This window comes from Macrotis lagotis, chromosome 2 (genome assembly GCF_037893015.1).
Source record: "Macrotis lagotis isolate mMagLag1 chromosome 2, bilby.v1.9.chrom.fasta, whole genome shotgun sequence".
NCBI lineage: Eukaryota > Metazoa > Chordata > Mammalia > Peramelemorphia > Peramelidae > Macrotis > Macrotis lagotis.
The window spans coordinates 215,056,574-215,077,603 of record NC_133659.1 but is presented as its reverse complement, the minus strand read 5'-3'; the positions used below and the strand labels follow the sequence as shown (position 1 = coordinate 215,077,603).

Sequence of the window (21,030 nt, the reverse complement as noted above, 5' to 3'; positions counted from 1 at the left end):
TGCTAGAAATAAGGGAGTTCTTTTTTTTCTCAGAATATTTTTAAATATATAAAAATAGAGTTCCAAAGAAAATGATTGATACTGTAGTTAGCAAAATATTTTTAATAATTAACTTATTTTTCCAACTATATGTAAAGATAAGTTTTTAATAGTCATTTTTCTTTACAGTTTTCAGTTCCACATTTTTCTCTCTCCTTCCCTTCCCTTCCCTTTCCCCAGTCTCTCCTAGTTGGAGAGAAATCTAATAACAGGTTATATTGTATAACTATTTAAACATTTCTATACTAATTTTAGCAAAATACTTTTAAAAACAAGTTTACTAGACTGCTGGTCTAGGTTAATTCCTGTGTTCTACTGTGGAGTAGAACAAGTAACTCACCATAAAAAAAATTACTTATTTTGACATTTAGCAGTCAGCAAAGAACAATTAAATTTAGTCAGTATTTACAAACATAAATTATTGTTGGCTTCCTTGAGTCAGAGCCCATTTAATAAAACAGCACTATTGGAAAGATTGGAAGAGAATTTTTTTTTATTCATTTGATACGTGTTCCTTTGCTGATCACTTTTCCTCTTTAATGCTGGAATTTTAACTTTTTATGTCTATTTACACTTGACAAATTTGATGAAATCTACATAACCCTTTTTGGAATACTACTTTTTAAAGGCATGACATACAACACATAGGATTACAAAGGAAAAAAATTATATTGAAATAATTTTTTTTAAGGTCACAGAAACCCTCCCCCCCACCCAGTTGAAGAACCCTATATTAATTGATTAAATATTTTGTTTACTGACTAAAGTAAGACTGTTAGAAATTGACATTATGCTATAGAAGTTATTAAACTATTTAGTATGTTTGAATTCCATTCTTCCATGAGTAAAGACTGACTCCACTTTTAAAATCCATTCTTTAAGTGCAAAAGAGATATCTAGTGGGTACTACAGGTAATAAAAAATTATAACAGACTTTGAATTGCTGCTATTAGAGCTCTCTGTTGTTGCTTTAGTGATTTGTGGGACTATCCAATAATGCACACAGAAGTATTTTGGAAAGTATAGTTTGTGGAAGAAAGTTTCAGGTACTCTTCATTTTTGGCACAAATCTGTCATGAATATTAAATATATTCTAAGAACCTTTATTAAGTTTATGAGAAATCCAAAAAGATAGAGAGCAATCTTGATTTTGAAATTTTCTCTGACCATTTTCTCTTTTCAATTTATAGTATTCAAATACAAAGGCAAAATTAGTCAAGTTTAAATATGGGTACAAAGTTTTTGCAACAATTTTTGATTAATCAGGCAGCTAGGTGGCTCCAGCCTTGGAATCAGGAGGGCCTGAGTTCAAATCCAGCCTCAGACACTTAATTGCCTAACTGTGTGACCTTAGGCAAGTCACTTAACCCTATTGCTTAAAGTAAGTTTAAAAAAACACAATTTTTTTTTCATCAAACAGAAAACTAGATCTTAACTTTCTCAAACCTATTCAGATCAGTCCATGATGGACAGAAAAGACTCCTGCCTAGAATTAGATTAATCAGAGGATCTTCTTGCCCTTAGACTAATCATTATCTTAATTTCAAGGAAGATTATTTCCTGAACTTAGTTCCTAAGTCTCTCCATTTAGGAACTTGTTACGTCTTGATGAGAATGAATCAAAAAAGATCAGCTCCAGACATTGTTTCTCCAATATTGATGGTTGAAGAAAGACTGCTAAGGTTCCTCATCCAGATAGTCAAGTCACAGTAATGTACTCTCTTAATATTAATTTTAATATAGTCAGCAGTATTCTTGATGTATTCCAAAAAAGGAATCAAGAAGGCCAAAATATGCTTCCTTAAGAATGCTAAACATATATATGGTGCTATTTTTATTTGACTTGATAATTAAATAGCATAAAAACTTTTGAATCATCTCATTTTTTACTGGTTAAAAAAATGGAACAATTTACTAAGACCTATATTATTTGCCCACCTGAAATCTGAAAAAAACTTTTAATATGACTCATAAGTGTATGGTGTGGAAAAAATGGGCAGATTTTTATTTTTAGCTCCATAGCTATAACAGTTTATTTATTTCCAATTATATGTAAAGAGTTTTTAACATTCAGATTTTGGGGGGGGTTATATTTAATATTTATTTATTCTCATTTTGTACAAATAATTTTTTTATACATTAATAAAATATTCTTGTTTAAGAGTAAACAAAATAACCCCTCCCCCCAAAAATACAGACTCGCTTGAGCAATAAAGCAAAGGGGAGAGAAAAAAATTAAAATAAAAAAATAATAGTAATAATTGTAGGTATGGCCAGGTGGTGCAGTGGATGGAGCACAAGCCCTGGAGCCAGGAGCACCTGAGCCCACATCCGGCCCCGTACACCCAACAATCACCCAGCTGTGTGACATGCAAGCCACCCCAACCCCACTGCCCTGCAAAAACCAAAAAAAAGACCCAAAATTTTTAGTAGGGATGGCTGGGTGGTGGACAGAGCATTGGCCCTTGAGCCAGGAGCACCTGGGTCCAAATCCGGCCTCAGACACCCAACAATCACCCTGCTATGTGGCCCCAGGCAGGCCACCCAGCCCCATTTTCCCTGCACCCCCCAAAATAATAATAATTAAAAATGTGCTTCATTCTTTGTTCCAACACCAACAACTCTGTCATGGGTGGATCATATTCTTAATAAGTCCATCACAAAAGTTACTTTCATATTTTTCCACTGTTGCCATTGCTGATCGCAGCTCCCTCCTTTCATATTTCTCCACTACCATGTACTATATTTTCTCTCTCCTTTCACTCTGACTCTGCTGTAGGGTTGCTGAGTTGTGCAGCAGACAGATCCCTAGTCCTGGGGTCAAGAGGCCCTGAGCCCCCCTACCACCCCTTAGGCCCAGCATCCACCTGGTCCTATGGTCCCGGACAGGCCATCCAATCCCAGCCCCTTGCAAGAAGTAAAAAAGAAAATGTGTTATATCTGGCCACTCTCCCCCCATGGTCCATCCTCTCCATCACTCACATCACCCCCCTTCCCCCTGTCCCCCCCCCACTCCAGATGTCTATACCCCATTGAGTATAGATGCTGTTTCCTCTCCTAGCCACCTCTTATGAGAGCGAAGATTCCCTCATTCCCCCTTGCCTTCCCCCCTTCCATATCATTGCAATAGCTCATTGTAATAAAGAAAAATCTTATCATATGAAATATCTTGGCCTATTCCCCCCTCTCCTTTTTCTTTCTCCCTTTACATTTCCCTTTTTTCTATTAACTCCATTTTTATACCATATTTTATCTTCAAATTCAGCTTTCTCCTGTACTTCAACTATAAAAGCTCCTTCTACCTGCTCTGTTAATTGAGAAGGTTCATATGAGTATTATCAGTGTTATTTTTCTATGCAGGAATACATGAGTCCCTCATATTTTCCCCTTCTCCAATCTCTATGCTTCACCTGAGTCCTATATTTGAAGATCAAACCTTCTGTTCAGCTCTGGCCATTCCAACAGGAACATTTGAAATTCCCCTGGTTCATTGAAAGTCCATCTTTTTCCTTGGAAGAGAACATTCAGTTTTGCTGGGTAGTTGATTCTTGGCTGCATTCTAAGCTCTTTTGCCTTCTGGAATATTATATTCCAAACCCTATGAGCTTTTAATGTAGTTGCTGCTAAGTCCTGTGTGATCCTGACTACAGCTCCATGATATTTGAATTGTGTCCTTCTGGCTGCTTGTAATATTTTCTCTTTGACTTGGACATTCTGGAACTTGGCTATAATATTCCTGGGGGTTGGTTTTTTGGGATCTCTTTCGGGGGGGGGGGGGGATTGGTGGATTCTCTCTGTTTCTATTTTGCCCTCTGCTTCTAGGATATCCGGGCAATTTTCCTGTAGTAATTCTTTGAAAATGATGTCAAGGCTCTTTTCCTGATCATGACTTTCAGGTATTCCAATAATTTTTAAATTATCTTTCCTAAGTCTGTTTTCCATATCAGTTGTTTTTTCAATGAGATATTTCACATTTTCTTCTAATTTTTCATTTTTTTGGTTTTGAAGTATTGAGCCCTGATTTCTGGTAAATTCATCATTCACCCTGAGTTCTATTCTTTGTCTGAAGGATGTTTTCCTCTGAGAGTTTTCTTATCTCTTTTCCATCTGGCCAGTTTTGCTTTTTAAAGCATTCTTCTCTTCAATAACATTTTGAACTGTTTTATCCATTTGACCTAAGCTGGTTTTTAGCATGCTATTTTCTTCAGCATTTTTTTGGATTTCCTTGACTAGGCTGCTGACTTCATTTTCATGTTTTTCCTGCATCTCTCTCATTTCTTTTCCCAGTTTTTCTTCTAACTTCCTCATTTGATTTTCAAAGTCTTTTTTGAGCTCTGTCATAGCCTGAGCCCAATTTCTGTTTTTCTTGGAGTCTTTAGATGCAGGAGTTTGTGCTTCCTCATCTTCAGACTGAGTATTTTGATCCTTCTTGGGATCATAGATAATGTATTTCTCAATGGTGTTCCTGTTTTTTTTCTCTGCTTGCTCATTTTCCCAGCCTAAGCCTGTTTTGGGGGTGCTTCCTGAGTTTTTGGGGTACTCCCACAAGGGCCTCAGTATGTGAGGCTCTGTCCTCCCTCCTGGTCTGTGAATGACCATATGTGCCCCCCCTCTGCCATAGGGCTGAGGTGGGGGGCCCCTGCTGTTCTATGGGGGGGCCTAGACTGGGATCAGGATCTGAATGTGGTCAGAGCCCCAGAGTCCTGTTCCGGAGGCAGAGGACAGAGCTAGGCAGTTTCTCTCTCTCTTTACTCACCTCCCTAGGTTCCTTGGGCTCATGCCCTGGGGGCTCCTGCTTACTTGCTCCACCTGCTTCTGTTTCCTGGATCTGGACTGCCTTGGCCATGCTGCTTGCTGTGTGCCCTGTGGGCTGAGCTTCATGTGCTCTCTCTGGCAGGGGTCCCCTGCTGTTCCCTCAATTTGTGCCTGGTGCTCCCTGGGGCGTAGCTGAGGAAACTGCCCCCCTGCTGTGAGTGCTGGCTCCCAGCTCCCCGGGGCTGCCTCCAGGAGCCTGAAGTTCCTTCACTCTGGAGGGCCAGCCCTCTGGGGGGTCGCCCCTCCAACCCCAGGAAGCAGAGCCTTTCTGCTCTTTTCCAGGTTACCTTGAGTAGAACTGCCTCAGTGGGTCCCTCTCTGGGTTCTGTCTCTTGAAAATTTAGAGTCCTTAGTTTCGAAGATTTATGAGAAAGAGCCTAAGACAGGATCCCTTCTTGCTGACATCTTGGCTCCACCCAGCATTCAGTTTTTTGTAAGACTTTAAGCTCCACATTTTTTCCTTTCTCCCTCTCTTTATCATTGAGTAATGTAAGAAATAATTTATACATGTTCAACTGTGTTAGACATTTCCATATAAGTCATGTTGTGAAAGAATCAGAACAAAAGGGAACATGAGAAGGAAAAAGAACATAAATTTTTGAAAGTGAAAATAGTATGCTTTGTTCTGCATTCAGACTCCATTGTTCTTTCTCTGAATGTGGATGATCTTTTCCTATAAGGCCTTTTTGCTCATTTAAATGTCAAAAGTAGTAAGAGTTAATTAAATTCTTAAAGAAAAATTATGTCTTTCAAAAACCAGATTATTCAGGATAAGACAGTATAGTGGGTCCCTTGTTATTCTAGGATCAAATAGAAAATACTCCATAGTTTTTAAAGCCCTTCTTTCTTTGTTTTTGTTAGGCAATGGGGTTAAGTGACTTGCTGAAGGTCACACAGTTAAATAATTATTAATTGTCAGGTCGCATTTGAACTCAGGTCCTCCTGACTCAGGGACTGAACTCTATCTTCTATGCTACCTAGCTGCCCACCTTCTTTTGTTTGTTTTTGCAAGGCAATGAGGTCAGGTGACTTGTCCTAGGCCACACAGCTAGACCATTATTAAGCATTTTAAAGCCCTCTTAACCTGTCTAGGGTCACTGGCCTTGCTCTCTCCCTTGAATTTTACACCTCCTTCTCCTGACTGAATCTACTATTAGTTTACTGTTTGTCCTGCCTGCCTAAGATACTTTCCCTCCTCATCTCTGTATCATGGCTTCCCTGACTTGTTTCAGGTTACATCTAAAATTCCAACTTCTGCAAGAAGTTTTTTTTTTTCAGAGCTTCCCCTCAACCAGTACCTGCCCTCTAAAAGTAATTCCACTTTATCTTGTTTTTGTATTGTTTGTATAATTATTTACAGTGTCTCTTCCCTTAGACTGAGCAATCTTTGAGATCAAGGACTTTCCCCCACCTTTTTTTTTTGCCTTTCTTTGTATTTCTGGTGCTTAGATCAGTTTCTGGAACATAGAGGCAGTGTTAAATGCTTCTTTTTACTTTTTTTTAAAAGATTTTTGCAAGGCAATGGGGTTAAGTGGCTTGCCCAAGGCCACACAGCTAGATAATTATTATGTGTCTGGGGCTCGATTTGAACTCAGGTACTCCTCACTCCAGGGCTGGTGCTCTATCCACTGCGCCACCTAGCTGCCCTTTAAATGCTTCTTGACTTAAGTAATGTGAATTTTTTCAGTCACTCTTGTAGGCCACCTGTAAGGTACCACATGAACATTTTACAATTTGATTAAAAAAATCCCAACAGTCTAAATAGTCTTAGAATTCCTACTGCTGAGGAGACTGAGGTGAGGTAGGTGGCTTACTAGAGTTTAGTAAAACCCACTCTTAAAATACAAAAGAATCAGGGATCTAAATTCTAATTTCATGTTTCTTTTCAAGGAGAAGTTTTCATTTTCTTACAATGAATATAATCTGCAGAAGCAGTCGTTTGAGGATTATGAAAGCACGTAGCATGTAAAGCACAATTGCTTTCTTGAAAGTATTATCTCCATTTTATAGAAGAGGAAACTGAGATTCAAAGTGGTTGCATAATTTGAGGTCTCAGTGCTAGTAATTGTTGGTGTCAAAACTAAATTACTTTAATTCTTGTTTCTCTTGTTTGGTTATCTTGTCTCAAGTTTCTCTTCACTCCATTCTATGGGCAACAGAGCCAATTCAGTGATGCTTTTAAATGTAAAGCCCTGGTTCCATTATTTACCCACCCCTTTCTCCTTCCTCCTATCCCCATAAAACTCTTGAAAGTTCCTCAGAAACTCATCCCTTTCTCCCTTTACATTTTTCTCATATTTCATTCCCCTTCTCTTGCACTTTGTGATCTAACCATAATGGATGTCTTGCGATTCTTCACACGGGTTCCTCATCTTTTGTCTCTCTGATTGTCTTTCATGGCTTCCTGCCACATACTTCCTAATTACTGACTTGTTCTGTTATTCTGGGTTTTCTTCAAGACTTAATTCAAGTATTGCCTTTATTCATGAATCCTTTCATGGTCCCCTCAGATACTAGGGTTCCTCTTTTGAAACTATGATGTATATATTTTTGTGATACTTGTGCATATGTTTTATTTTTTGCCCATTCAGTTCTAAATTCATTGAGGACAGGACAAGTGTTTTACTTTTTTTCTTTGTATCCTGAGTGCTTAGCTTAGTGCCTGGCAACACACAGATAAATATCTCTATTACTGAACATGATCAAGAAATCTCTCTTAATTGTTGAGTTTGACTTTCCCTATCTTAGTCCCAAACTGCAGCTTGACCAGAAAGCAAAGTTAATAGCCATTTGTATACTTGAATAGTAGTATCAAATAGCTTGAAGTTGTGTATATACATTAAACAATAACAAGTTCTAATAGGAAGAATGGGTGGGTTGAACAGGTATAGACACTGTAGATCTCTCTCATTAGCCATAATCACTAATTCCTTGTCAATTTTTTTACCTCTGTTTTCGTTATTTGTACTCTTGTTTCCTCGATCTCCTGAAGTCACCCCTACTTTCCATCATAGGGAGACTTGCCTTAACCAACAAGCATATATATTTTGTAATATCTGCATGGTGTCTGAAGATATAACTTTTGAGTCAAACAATAAATTTTTATTATTCTTTTTGTTTTTTTGGTTTTTACAAGGCAGTAGGGTTAAGTAATTTGCCCAAGGTCACACAGCTAGGTAATTATTAAGTGCCTTTGGCTGAATTTGAACTCAGGTCCTCCTCGCTCAAAGGCTGGTGCTCTATCTTCACTGTGCCACCTAGTTGCCCCCCAAACAATTTTTAGAAGAAAAGACATAACATGTGTGGGTGAACACACACACACACACACACACACACACACACACACATACACACACACACGTTGTTGCTTGCTTTATTAATTTAGACCATGTGCTCAGACTTGGAATATTTCTTGCATTTCATGTATAATAAAATTAATAATAATAATAAGTAGAAATTTCAAAGGAAATAATGTTCTTTCTCCTCAAAGACCATTACATCAAGAAGGTGAAAAGCAAGTGAATTGCAAAGGAAAGGAAATGTGAGGGGCAGATTGTGTGCTCCACTGGTATTCTCATGAAAAAGATTCATAACATTGTATAATAAATAACAATAAAATTACTGTTCTGTTAGTAGGTGAGATCTTCAGGAATACAAAGGGAAACTCAAACTCTGGAAAATGAATGCCTGACAATTTAAAATCAACTTTTAAAGCAATGAATTTCTTGTAATTTGCACAGCTAATGAATGGCAACTTACAATTGGACTCTGGCAACTTTGCAAGTGATATTTTTCAAGTAATTAAATATTTGTTTAGTGTTATAGTATGTAAAGTAAATATCTCTTGTTTTATAGAATTTCAGTTTATAAAATTTGGGTATAGGTAACTTCAAAAGTAGAGCAGCTAGGTAGTGCACTGGATAGAATGCTCAGCCTGAAGTCAGGAAGGACTCCTCTTCTACTGTGCAGGTCATCACCTCAAGTCTACAGAGTTGCCATTGCCACTGCCTTCTTCCAAGTTTCTCCTCCATTTTGATTATTCTCCATTCAGCAACTGAAGTGATTTTCCTAAAATGCAGATTCCAACTCAATTCCAGTGACTCCCTGTTGTTTCCAAGATCAAACATAAAATCTTCTGTTTGACATTCAAAATCCTGCATAATCTAGTCTCTTTATAACTTACTCTCCACCATATACTCTTCTGTCCATGGAATACCACTGGCCTTTAGACTATTCTGTGAACTTCTCTTGTTTTTGCACTCAGGAGCCAAGTCAAACCAATGTTGTCCCTCCAGCATGTCTGTCCTTCTGAATGCTTGAAAGAAACTAGTATTATCCATCCTTACTCCCTTCAGCCTTCTCAAATTTTCTCTTTTCCTGATTGATCATCCCCAATTCTTTCAAATGAGTTTTGAATGGCATTGTCTTGTACTTTCTCATCTCTTATAAATGCTATGGTCCCCTAGTAGCATTAAAGGTCTTTAAAAGACTATATTTCATTTTATCTTTGTATTCTGAGTGTCTAATGGTGTCTTGTGAGTAGTAGTTTAGTGCATAGTAATTACATGTTGAATAAATGATTCAGTCTTTTCACCCATGGGTTTTTCAAATTAGTGTCTTTCTTATGATGTACTTTAGATTGAATACAATATCCTGATATGATCTTACCATACTACCTGTTATGCTAGGGATTCCTGTTTCACCAATATGCATAGTATTCCCTTCAGTGATAGAGATTGCAACTCATCCATGCCCTTCTCTTATGGGTGATCTTCATGTTCTCCTATGAGTTTGCCATAGAAAGTGATCTATACAATGTTAATCTTTTTCATGAGGATACCAGTGGAGCACACAATCTGCCCATTGGTTATATCTTTACTCATATTTCATTTCCTTTGCAATTCACTTACTTGTCATGACTTGTTGTCACCTTCCTGATGTCCTGGTCTTGGGGGATAAAGACCAAACATCATCATTTTCTTTGCAATTTCTAGTTCATTGTAACCTTTTCATGGCTATTGTGTTTTTCCATTGCTCTTTGGGCAATACTATTCTGTTTCACTTCCTAACAACCAAAAGACAATTGGCAATTCAACCAATCCATTAAAATACACAAGTGCCTTCTATCTGCCAAACACTGTGCTGTTAATTCCTGGAGATTAAAAAAAAGAGAGAGAGACAAGAGACAGCTCCTGCCTACAAAGATCTCACAATCTGATGGAGATAGCATGCAAACAAATACGGGGGTTGGGGCAAATATATACAAACAAGTTAGATACAAGATAAATAGGAAATAATTAGTAGAAGGAAGCACTAGAATTAAGAAGGTTTGGGAAAGGCTTCCTATAAAAGTTGGCATTTTACTTGGGACTTCAAGGTGCCAGGGAAATCAGTAGGAAAACCATTCCAGTCTTAGTAAACAGCCAGGGAAAATGCCCAGAGGTAAGAGATTTTTCTTGGAACAGTCAGGAAGTAGGAAGTCAGTGAAGAGTTTAAGACTGGGGGACAGCTAGGTGGTGCAGTGGAGTTTCTGAGTTCAAATCCAGCCTCAGACACTAATTACCTAGCTGTGTGGCCTTGAGCAAGTCACTTAACCCCATTTGCCTTTAAAAAAAGAGTTTAGGACTGGGAGTGATTTAATAAGAAAGCTTGAAAGATAGGTGGAGATTAGCTTATTGAAGGACTTTAAATGCTAAATGGATGATTTTATATATTTGATTCTAGAGGTAATCAGAAGTCATTGAAGTTTATTGAATAGGGGGAAAAGTGAAATTGATAGGCTGCCAATAGATTGCATCTGGAGGATAAGAGAATAGTGGGGAATCGAGATGGCTTCTGTGAGTGACTGTGAGGATGGTAATCCTCTACAGTAATGGGAAAGGTAGAAAGGGAGAGAATTTAAGGGGAAAAAAGATGAGTTCAGTTTTGGACCTGTTAAGTTTAAGATGTGTGCTGGACATCTGAAAGGCATTGGAGATGCAGAGGTGGAGGTCAGCAAAGTTTGGGGCAGGATAGGTAGATTTGAGAATGATTGTCATAAAAATAGTAATTAAATCTGGGAGTTGGCAAAAATCACCAGATGAAGTGTAGTATAGAGGGAAAAGTGAAGAAAGGCCAAACTGAACCCTTTGGGACACCTATGATCAGGAAGAGGATCCAACAAAGGAGAGAGGGAACAGTCAGATAGGTTAGGAGAGAGTGTTGTCCTAGACAGGATGGTGTCTAGGAAGAGAGAATGATCAGCACTGTCAGAGGCTGCACAGAGATCTAGGAGAATGAGTATTGAGAAAAGACCATTGGATTTGCCAACTAAGAGATCCCTAGTAATTTTGGAGGAGTTTTGATGGAATAAGATTGGAAGCCAAATCATATGAGAGAAGAGAAAGTGGAAGCATCTGTTATTGATAACCTTTTTGAGGACTTTAGCTTCAAGGAGCAAAAGAGATTTAAGAAGGTAGTCCAGGGAAAAGGATCAAGTGAGTATTTTTTCAGGCTTTGGAAGCCATGGACACATTTGTAGGGAATTGAGAATAAGCCAAGGAGAGATTGACAGTAAGTGAAAGAATGAGGATGAGAATCTTTTAGAAGAGTTATGACAGAATCATTTCAATAAGTAGAGCTGTGGTAAGAAGTAAGGTCGTGGTGGTGGTGATGGTGGTGATTTTTGTCCTTCATTCCAGAAGAAGACCATGGTATAGGGGAGGTGATGCCATGACAAGCACATGAATTGGATTTGAGTGATAGGGGTTGTACTAAGTCACCAGTCTCCTCCAGAGCCATCTGGGTCCAGTGGTCAGATATGAATCAGGATGAATGGAGATGGTCTCATACTTTATAGTATGGTGAAGAAAGAGATAGCTGTCAGTTAGGTAGGGAATGACCAAATTTAAAGAAATTATAAATATAGAAAATTCTGACAAACATGAGAGGACTTATGTGATGGGCTAGTCAGATAAGCAGAACCAAGAAAACAACATGCAATGAGTACAAAAATATAACAACAAAAAGTAAATGAATGCTAATAACTTCTTGGTTTTAAGACCTTGAAAGAATTGAATTAAAAGCAGAGGTAAGAGACTTAAGAGTGGAATGTTGCATAAACTGTTAATCTTGGTAGATGATCTGTTCTTTTGCCAAATTGCCAAAAATCTTTGTTATAAGGGATGGTTTGCTGGAGGTGAAGGAGAGGACAGGAGGACTATATTTAGAAATGAAGAAATAAATTAAAATTAAATTGAAACAAAATGACTTACTATGAAAATTATAGTATAAAAAAGCTTTGACTATTCAAAATTTCTTTCTTGAACTTATGTCAGTTCTGTATTTGTCCTTGTACAGTGATTTGAGCCATTGAGTTGACATATTTTCCAATAACTTGTGTAAATTGTATTTAGTATTACTTGCCTTGACCTGTTGAAGATGGATTATTCTGATCTTTGGTTTAGGTTTTGAGGTTTGGATGAAGGGAGCCAGATGTAAAAAAATGTCATGGTATTAGTATTTAAATTGCTGTTAAAGGAATGAGTCATTTTAACTTTTAATTAAACATTCTGACTTGAGGATTTTATAGAGAATATATAAAATAACTTACAAGTCTAAGCCTCAACCTTGGATTAGAGTAATACTACTATCCTTTGCCTATGATTCCTGTTCACATACTGCTGAACAAAGCTGTAGAAAAACTGAAACCATACAGACTTAAGTCCACTACAAATTAATGAGATATAATCTAACCAGGCCTTCATTACAGCAAGGCAGTCCTTTTATACCTCCTTAATGAATTCAGTATTCTACTTACCAATGTCTTTTCTGAACCTATTCTTTTCTCCTTAGCCCTTCCCCCCCATGATTTTTTCCTTTCTCATTCTCTCAGCAGAGAACCTTGCCTTATATTTCATGAAAAATAAATTAGGCCACTCACCTAAAACTCCCTCCCCCCCTTCTCATTATCACTCAAATTGATTAAAATATTACTACTGCTGTGTAAATTGTTCTGGTTCTGCCTACTTCATATTGCATCTGTTCATATGTATTTTTTTCTAAAACCATCCCCCCCCACCTACATGAAATGGTAGCTTTCAATAGTCATTTTTCTGTTTTTACATTTTCCCCTCCCCAACAGAAAGCTATTCAACATAGGTCCTACATATATAATCATGCTAAAAATAGATCCACACTAGTTATCTTGTTAGAGAAGAATCAAACCAGAATGGAGAAAAAAACAAGAGAGGGGGAAAAACAATATAAGACAACTTTTAAAAATTGGAAGATGGTAAATTTTGGTCTACATTTAAATTCCACATATTCTTCTCTGGATATGCATGGATATACACCATCACATTGTCTTTAATTGTCATTGATCTCTCCTTGCTTCTTATAGCCCAGTAGTATTGTACCATATTCATCTACCAATACTTGTTCAGACATTCCTAGATACATTGATGAAGTTGGTGGAGTTGTGTTATTGGCCCTGCCATTCTGGAAAGCAATTTGGAACTATGCCCCAAAAGTTACCAATTGAACATACTTTTGACCCAGCAATACCTACAACTAGGCCTTAAACCCTAAGGACTTCAAAGAGAGAGGGAAAGTCTTACATGAACAGAAATATTTCTAGTACCTCCTTTTTGTGGCCAAAAAACCTGGAAACTAAGGGAATGCCCATCAGTTGAAAATAACAAATTATGGTGTATATATAGGATAATGAACATTTTGTATATTGAATAGTTTCAGAAAAATTAATGAAGAATTGTGTGGTCTTATACAGTGAAATGAATCAGGAGAACAGTTTGTACTAGTTTTAGAAGATTGAAGAACTCTGATCAACTCAATGATCAACACAGGATTGATGATGAAGAATGTTGCCCACTTCTTGATTAAGGCACACATTTTTGGACATGAGCAACCTGGGAATTTGTTTTGCTTGACTGTATTTGTTAAAAAGGTTTATTTGAGGTGAGGGGGTAGGGTAAGGAAGAGTAGGATACAACCAAACAATAACAAGCACAGTGATCTCCAGAGTGGGGACTTTGTACTTCTTGTGGGACATGGCATGACTAAGAGGTGTGTAATAAAGTAATCAGAGGATGAGAAGATTAGTCCCACCCCACATTTTCCTGCGAAAATTAAATATGGAATTGTCTCCACCACAACTTTACCCATTATTGTTCAACATTTCCTCATTTCTCACCTTTTCACTATTGACCTCCCTTGACTATTCTAGGAATGAGAATTGACTCTTCAGGGTAGTTATAATCCACTCTCAGCTCTAATGCTCACAGCATCTAAGAATAACTTCCCTCCTTCCAAATAGTTTCTGACTGGAGTAGATACCCCTCAGCAACCTAGCTTTATACTCTTAACAAGTCATTCTTGACACCTCATTCTTCCTCAACACTTAGACTAGTTGACAAATATCATTGTTTCTACCTCTACAACATATCTCATGTTCTTCCTTCTGTTTTCACTCATGCAGTTTCAATAGTTTCTGTCCCTCATCACTTCTTACCTGGATCCTTTAGCTTCCTAATTAGTCTTCCTGACTTAAAAACTTTCCACACTCTTAAGTTATCTTCAATAAAACTACCAAGTAATATTCCCAAAGCACAGGTTTAATTATATCATTCCTCTATACATTAAACTCTAGTTTTTCCTTATTGTGATGAATATAAAATATTTCTTCTTTGTGTCATTCTTTTAAAAATGTATTTTTGTGTAAGTTTTATAGCATAATTACCAATATGTTAACAATATAAACACAGTTGTCAATATCCATATTTTATAACAATTATCAGTATCTATTTTATGATTATCAATATGCATTATATAAATTTGTCAATAAGTAAATATACATATATGAGAGGATATGTGCTTAGAATTTTTTCACTGAATTAGATAACAGTTGAATGGATTCATAACTGGTTAAATGGCCAAACTGAGAGTAGTTATTAATGGTTCCCTCTCAGCTTTACATGTTTCCATTGAAATGTCCTAGGCTTCACCTTATGTTATTTAACAAAAAGTTTAAAGGTATAGATAATATACCCATCAGCCTTGGGAGATGACACAAAACTATAAGGGATAGGTAGGTAACACACTTGAATGACAGAATTCCAACCAATTAGAGCATTAGATTGAATCTAATAAGAATATAAAGTCTTACAGATGAGTTCAGAAAATCAACTTCCTAGATGCAGTATTTAGGCAATCAATTTATAAAAGATGGGAGGACTTTTTCCATTCTATCTGATTCTTTGTGTTCCCATTTGGGGTTTTGTAGGCAAAGATATTAGAGTTGAGGTAGCTTTTTCCTTCTCCAGCTCATTTGACAGATGACAAGCTATTAAGTGTCTGAGGCCAGATTAGAACTCAAGAAGATAAATTTCTGACTTCACACCTGGTATTCTATCCACTTAAGCACCTTGAAGACTTTAGTGGATTACAAACTTAATAGTAAGCAATGTGATCTGTATACAAAAACAAAAATTCTAATTGTGGTCTTGAGCTCTATTAAGAGAAAAGGTAATTTTCAAGAATATGACAGGGATGGTTCCATTGTACTGTCACTTTACCAGACTCTATCAGGAGTATTATATTCAGTTCTGGGCACTGAAGATTAGGAATGTCATAAGTAGAGAGCTTCCTGAGGAATGGAAACAAAGAGGGTGGAAGGCCCCGAAGTCTTTGTCAAGTGAGAATAGGTTGGAGAAACTATTCATGTTTGTAGTCTGGAGAAGAAGAAACTCAGTAGATAGAGGATTCAATAACTGGGGTGTTTTTTCTTTTTTAATTTGTTTTAGTGTGTTTGATGTATTGTGTGTTGAGAGCAATTAGATCTTTCTCTGCATGACTCCCAAAGGGGAGAACTAGTTGGCAATTTGGGTGAATGTTGCTGATGGACAGATCAAGACTTTTGATATAAAGAAAATATTCTAGCCATTAAAGCTATCCAAAAGTGTAGGACTGCTCTGAGAGTCACATTTATAGTACTTTTAATATTTGTAATGTGCTTTATGTATATTATCTCAACATCCCTGAGGTAGATGAAGTTGTCTGTCTCCCACTTTCCTTCTGCTTGGGTTAGGCCATAATTGAGTTCTTATCTATTTAGAGCTCTTTCCAGTAAAAGTTGGATGATCACTTGTAAAGGTTGTGGCAAAAAATATTCTTGTTTGGGTATAGATTTATATAGTTCTATATTACATGGGGTCCAAATGGGGGGGGGAGTCTCTCTCTCTCTCTCTCTCTCTCTCTCTCTTTATATATTTATATATCAGTATAGCTTGGTTTTAGAGGGAAACTGTTCTTAGAAAGGCTCATGGATAGTTGAAAACATGATAGCTGATGATGTTTGATCTTCAAAAGGTATCATGTCCCAAGTCATATAATACCTACAGTCATTCTAGATCACCTTGACAGGAAAAGAGATTCCAAAATGATGTGAAATGACTCATGACTCATTTACATAGTCCCTTTAGGTCACAAAGGACATTCTTTACAACTACTTTATAAGGTAAATAACACAAGCATCTCCTTTTTGCTCAGGAAACAAACCCATTGGTAAGGGACCTTAATATAACATGTTTGACTTTTCTCTCCCAACACACATCCCCTTTAGACTTAGAAAAAGCTAAACAGGAGATAAACAAGAAAGAAGTTAAGGTCCTGAATAGAAATTCAGAAAAATTATAGGTATTAATAGATCCCTGGGAATAGAAATAAATTTACATAATTTTAATTGTATATTAGACCCTTGGCAAAGATTAATCATTCTTTGAGATAGAAAATAATAAGTATTTCATTTACTGCTCATAATTCAATAAGATTTATGTTCACTGTCCAGTCCCTAAAGAAAATATTATAAAAAGCATTATTCTAGTGAACTGGTGGGTAAGTTTCATCAAAGAAAATTAAAACAATGAGATAATATGCCAAAGACTTAAGAGATGCAACTACAGAAGTTAAAAGCAGGAAGTTTTTATTTTCAAATATTTTCATCCATGAAAGAGAAAGAACAAATCAGTGAATTGAATATGCAATTTTTATAAAGGTTGGGTAAAAACAAATAAAGAATTCCCAACTAAATAACAGTAGAAACTCTGAAAATTAAGGATTAATAAAAAGACCATTCAATTGATAAATAAAACTGCATGATTTTTTTGAAAGGACAGTTAAAAACTAATTTTTAATTTGCTTTTGATGTGAATAGTTTAGTTTTCTTCTCTTTTAAATTAAAAAAAGGTTTTTTAGGGCAGCTAGGTGGCGTAGTGGATAAAGCACCGGCCCTGGAGTCAGGAGTACCTGGGTTCAAATCCGGTCTCAGACACTTAATAATTACCTAGCTGTGTGGCCTTGGGCAAGCCACTTAACCCCGTTTGCCTTGCAAAAAAAAAAGGTTTTTAAAAATGTGAATTATTAAGCAAGAGAAGGATTAAAGGCTAATAATTAGTTATGTCATATTAACATTAGGTTCTTCAACTCTGAAAACTTAATCCTTCCCCATTTGTTTTTGTTTTTGTTTTTTAGGTTTTTTCAAAGTAGTATGGTTTTAAAAAATTGAACAGTAAGGGTGACTAGGTGGCGTAGTGGTGGCCCTGCAGTCAGAAGTTCAAAATCAGCCTCAGACACTTAATAATTACCTAGCTGTGTGGCCTTGAGCAAGCCACTTAACCCCACTGCTTTTGCAAAAACTTAACAAAAACATTGAACAGTGTCTACATTGAAGTTGATATTTCCTATATTGATCACATTCTCTTTGTTCACACCAGAAATACTCTAGTTAAGACCCTAAATCATTTCCCACTTGGATTATTGCAATAGCTTTTTTATTGATTTCCATGCCTCAGACCTCTCCAGTGTCCAGCGCATCTTTCATACAGTGTCAAATTGATAATCCTAAATCACAAGTGTTGATTGTATTACTCCCTTACTCATAAAGCTTTTGGATAAAATAGAAACTCCTGTTTGATATTTAAAACTTCACTATTTGATTTTGACCTCACCTTTCCAGTTAATTGTATGTTTTCCTTCTGCTGTCCTTCCAGACTGCTTTACTTAATGGTCCCTGTACCTGATAATTTTATCTTGTTTCTTTCTTCCTAACGTTCTAAGTCCACTCATCTCTGCTTTTTAAAACCCTAGCTTTCTTCTAGGTTCAGTTCAGAACAGTCAACAGCATTTAGTAAACACTTGCTGAGTGACAAATATGAGATATAAAGACACAAAAAAATAGGCCCTGTGCTACAGAATCTTGAAGGAGAAAACAAGATAAACAAATATTAAATAAGAAATATGTGTAGAATAAAGGAAGAGGATGATTGGAGGGGAATATTAGTAACTGGAGCAAGGGCAGTTGGGACAGGATTGTGAGAGGAAGGAGGAGGAAAACTTTGAAGGAAGCTAGAGATTCTAAGAGCTGAGGTAAGGAGGAGGGAATGCAAGGAACAGAGGGACACTACAAAGGCAAAGAAGGTAGAGATGAAATTTGAAACACTAAATATGAATGATGAATTTTGCTGAAATGTAAGGTGCCAAAGGAGTAGGATGTGATAAACCAGGAGAGGTCTTTATCATTTTTTATTTTCCCATCTGTCAACAGATGGGAAGTTAGTGTTGGAGAAGTTGTAGATAAAAAGGTAAATTGTTGCATATTGATGGAACTGTGAATCAGTAACTATTTTAGAATTGTTCAATAAAATTAAATTAATAAAATAAAACTTATGCAATAAAATTGATAGTATTAATAACATTTGTTATTGTGAACTGGATTTATTCTCCAAAGATGTCATTGATAAGAACGACCACATGTACATGTAAAAGTATTTATATGCTTTTTACAGTAGCAAATAATTGGAAGCAAAGTAAATTGCTTGTCAAGGATTGCCAAACAGATTATGGTAGATGAATATAGTGAAATATTAATTGTGCTGTAAGAAGTGATAACTACAAGGAATACAGAGAAGCATAGAAAAATTTGCAGTCTGATGCAGAGTAAACAGAACCAAGAAAACAATAAACAAATTGACTACAAAATGTAAATGGAATGGAAAAACCAGAAAACAATTTACATGAATTGTGAATGCTGCAAAGAGATGTTAAAACATCCCCATCTTCTTTGCAAAGGTGTAGAATGTATTTTTTAAACTTTTTTTCATTTTTTTGGGGGGTGGGAGAGGTAATTTGACTGGGGAGTTCCTTTTTTTAAATATTGTATTTTATATGAAATTGCATTCTTGAAGGGGGAGGTATTTGCAGGAGTGGGGGAAAAAAAACAGGGTTTGTTGCATAATTTCCAAAAATCATCCCATCAATGAAATGAAACAGCAGTTGTGTGAGTTTGCATGTATGTATGTATGTATGTATGTATGTAGGCTATCTAGCTATCTCTTTTTTTGTGGCACTGTGAATCTATCACTTAGAGTAGCATTGTTTTATTAAGGTGTTTTCAAGTGAGAAATTCTAGGAACCAGAAGAAGGAAACATGAAAAAATGTTTGGTTGACTCAGTCAAGTAAGCATTAAAAAAAGAATACATCTTTCAGAAATAACTCACTATCCTGTCACAAAGGCATGATTACAGTAGTGATGTCCATTTCCTCAAGAATGTGCTGTTCTTGCTCACTTTTCTTATTTACTTTAGTATTGATTTCATCCTGGAGGAATCAATAAAGGGAACTTCTCTTTTCTGTATCTGATTCCAACAGGGACAAGCCAGTTGCTGGGATGAAAATGATGGAAATCTTGAGAGAAAAGGATCTACTCCCTCTTAGAAGTTGTAATAGAGGAAGAAAGAAAATCTCAGAATAGTCTTGTATGTACCTTAGGTTTGGGGAGGGAGCGGATTGTAAAGGAGTCAAGGGAAAGAGCCTGAGGACTAAAATGCTATATTAAGTTAGCCCCAGGAGAGATTGAGAGATTAACAAGAATGAAATTATTAAGACACAAAGGGAAGCATGTCTGTTGAGGAGGAAAAATGGAATTTGTTTGAAGAGATCAATGTAGTTCCCAAGGAAATTTATCCATCAATCAAGTTTTGTTTTGTGTTTTAAATTTTTTTTGTTTTTCCAACCACATGCAATGGTAGTTTTAACAATCCTTTTGTGGCGGGTAAGGTTTTGAGTTTTACATTTAGTTCCTTCCCCTGATAGAAAGCAATCAGATAAAGGTTCTCTCTCTATTTTTTTTATTCATTCATTCATTTATTTATTTATTTGGGGGTTTTTGCCAGGCAAATGGAGTTAAGTGGCTTGCCCAAGGCAACACAGCTAGGTAATTATTAAAGTATCTGAGACCAGATTTGAACCCAGGTACTCCTGACTCCAGGGCCGGTGCTTTATTCACTGCGCCACCTAGCCGCCCCTAAGGCTCTCTATTTATAACCATGCTAAAACATAGGTCCATTATTGATCATGCTGTGAGAGAAGAATCTAATCCAAATGGAAGAAAAAAAGCATTAGAGAGGGGAAAAAAAGGCATAAGGCAACTTAAAAATTGAAGATAATGAGCTTTTGTCTTCATTTAAATTCCACAGTTGCTGTTTTGGATATGGATGGTATTTTCTATCATAAGTCTTTTAAAATTGTCTTTGATTATTGTACTGCTGAAATGAACAAGTCCATCATATTTGATGATAACCCTATGTTGCTGTTAGTGTATATAATATTTTTGTGGTTCTACTCATTTCATTCTACATCAATTCATGCTAATCTTTCTTGGCTTTTCTGAAAACCCATCCCTCATGATTTCTTTTTAGTTTTTTGCAAGGCAAATGGGGTTAAGTGGCTTGCCCAGGGCCACACAGCTAGATAATTATTAAGTGTTTGAGGCTAGATTTGAACTCAGGTCCTCCTGACTCCAGGGCTTGTGCTCTATCCACTGCGCCACCTAGCTGCCCCACCTCGTGATTTCTTATAGAATAATAGTATTCCATCACATACATATAAATATAATTTGTTTAGCCATTCCCCAATTGATGGGTATCCCCTCAATTTCCACTTCTTTGCCACTACCAAAAAGAACTGCTCTGAATATTATCAACTGGGATTTTTTTAAAGAAAGGATGGAAAGAAAACTGATTAACATTGAATAGAAGATTATAGTAACACATGATATTATAAAAATAGTAACAGGAACCCCAAACTCAGAATAAGTTGAGACACTTTCAGGGAAACTAAGGACA

At 36.5% G+C, this 21,030-nt stretch overlaps 1 protein-coding gene across 1 annotated transcript in view; it reads left to right on the top strand.

Annotated features, from left to right (window-relative positions):
- GNA13 (G protein subunit alpha 13) overlaps positions 1 to 21,030 on the top strand; it is a 57,799-nt gene that overhangs the window by 17,432 nt on the left and 19,337 nt on the right. The window lies entirely within an intron of this gene.